This window comes from Octodon degus, unplaced genomic scaffold (assembly GCF_000260255.1).
Source record: "Octodon degus isolate 3935 unplaced genomic scaffold, OctDeg1.0 scaffold00178, whole genome shotgun sequence".
Taxonomy (NCBI): domain Eukaryota; kingdom Metazoa; phylum Chordata; class Mammalia; order Rodentia; family Octodontidae; genus Octodon; species Octodon degus.
In genome coordinates, this window is record NW_004524754.1 from 3,077,938 (window position 1) to 3,080,648 (window position 2,711).

Here is a 2,711-nt window from a genome sequence, read left to right on the forward strand (position 1 = left end):
GGCCCAACACATCACTCTTTGTATGTGGCCACTCCTATGTACTAAGGCAAACCTACTTTCTAGTAATACATAATAGATTACAACTCTAAATATTAAAACACTTTTCATTGATGGGTACTTGTGTTCTTGGAGTTTGTTCTATTTTGTTTTAATTATGTCCTTTTATAGTTCACCATTTTAAGACCCTGCAGAATACACAGAATCCAAAAAAGATGAACTCACAGAAGTTAAAAGGAGATGCATCCTAGAAACCAGGAAGCATGGGAGAGGGAGAACAGGACACAGTCTGTCATGGGTGCTGTGCCGGTGGAGGAGTCGGTGCTGGGCTACATGCTGTTAGGGTGAGTATACTGCATATCTTAGAACAGCTGCAACAGAGGACTTGCAAAGTGCTCAACTTAGAGCAATGACAAACGGGGCTGGGGAGATAGCTCAGTGGAATAAGCAAGACCTGGCAAGCACAAGATCCTGAGTTTGATCTTGGTACCACCAAAAAAGAAAGAAATGACAGAAATTTAAGGTGAGATCTAAGTATGGCATCACACACTTGTAATCCCAGCACTTGGGAAGCTGAGGCAGGAGGACTGCCACCAGTCCAAGACCAGTCTGCGCTATATAGCATGACTCTGCCTCAAACAACAAAAAACCAAAAATGTTCAAGGTGATGAATCTCCTAATTACCTGACTGAGTCATTACAAAATGTGCACATGAATCAAAACACTATGTACAATAAAATGTACTATTTTATGTGTTAACCAAAAAAAGAAATAAAAAATTTAAAAGATTCACAAGAATAGAAACAAGTTTTAAAGTTTAAAGAATAAAAATGAACAGACAAAACTGACATCAGAGTATAGGCCTAGAATCCTGGGGACCAATTGAGAATTGTGGTTTTGTATTACCCAAGTTATTTCTAACGCTACTACATGCTTTTTGTCTGTATTGCTTTTAAGTTGGAAATTGCCGCAGTTTGTGCAGACATAATAAAAGAGAAAGCCTTGGGCTTTTCCTGGCAGGGATTTTCTTGCACCACCCACTGTCATAAATGATTACATGCTGGACTCTGATGGAAGAACAGACTCTCTAGGGCAACAACAACAACAAAAAAAAAATCAAGAATACATGGTAAACCATCTGCTTTGTCCAGAGACTGAGAAATCATAATGCGACCCATGATCCAAGGGAGAGGGGGCTGCCAGTCCAACTGTGCCCAGCGCTCCATCAGCTTGATGTCTGAAGGTGGAGAGAGATTTGTTTTGGCAGTTGCCCTGCCAGCATCTGACATCTGTCACCAATAGCTCCCTATTATTTTCAGCTCCAAAAAATCATATCTGCCAGTCAAGAAGCTTTTCTGCTGAGGGACAGTAGAGGGATGCCTTCTCAGGGAGTGCTCTGGGAAACTCCCGTTTCCTTCAATGCATGCATCCACTAATCCCCTTTCATGCCTTGCCTTCTAGCCTGTCACTTAGTGGGGGATGAGAGCTCTCCACAAGCCCAAGTCCGTTGCTGCTTGGAAGAGCAGCAGCAGTGTGAAGGGGCCATCAAGGAAGTTGTAAATGCTTGGTTGTACTGCTGCCCTACCAAGGGGAGTGTCCTCCACAGGATCCCCAAAGGCACACGAATCCACTGCCACCCCTGCTTTCTCAGGAAAACAACAGTTGCGTCCATGATGCCATTAAACAGAATCAGCACAGTGCTCGATAGCTGTGTGTCTGTTTGGGCTGGAAGATTCTTGTAGAAGCATTCTCTGATGTAGGCACTTTATGCAGACTTCTCCTTTAATCCTTTTGATCACCCAGCAAGGTTTTCCCTTCAACAAAGGAACAAGTAGAAGCTCACAGCTCACACAGCTAACACATGACAAACCCTGGGATTCAAACTCATCTCCTGAATGGAAAAAATACTCTTTTTTCCCATACATCATCGTGGCTGTCATAATGATGATATAGAGGGGTTGGGGGTATAGCTCAGCTGCATAAGTGCCTGCCTGGCAAGCGCAAGGTCCCAAGTTTGATCCCAGGTACCACAAATAACAAACAAACAAAGATGATATAGAGACAGTAGTATTCCAGGCAGGTGGAAAGAACAGTGGAGTGTCAGTCGAGAAGTACAAGGCTCTTGCCTTGGCCATACCACAGACAGAGCTCTAAGGAAAGGACAACCCTTAGACCCCAAAATCCTGTTCTTCTGGCCTTGATACTTCTAAGAGTCACATTGCAAAGTGAGCAAGATGTAGGCGTTGCTCTAGCAAAGCAAATCTGTAGTGCCTTCCTTTGGAGTTTACAGTGACAAGTGAAAAATAAGAGTAACTGCTTTGAAAATGTCAGGCCCAGTGAGACTTCCTGGGAAGGTGGAGACTGAGTATCCCACATCTCAGATGTCTGGGACCAGAAGTGTTCCAGATTTTGGAGTGTTCTATATTTTAGAATGTTTATATAGAAACTGCTTGAACATCCCTAAGTCTGAAAATCTGAAATCCAAAACTTTTTAAGTCATTTGAAAAAATTTTATTACTACATGTTACAGTACATGATTCATTTATTGTGAGAAACAGGTATATCTCAGTTCTGTTTTTTTCTCCTTTCTCTTCACCCCATCAATATATTTTTTTTTTCTAACCAGCATTGATTTTATTTATTTATTTCTAAGTCTTTATCAAGTTAATTATCACAAGCAAAGACTAACAGCCAGGTAAAAAGTAATAAAATAA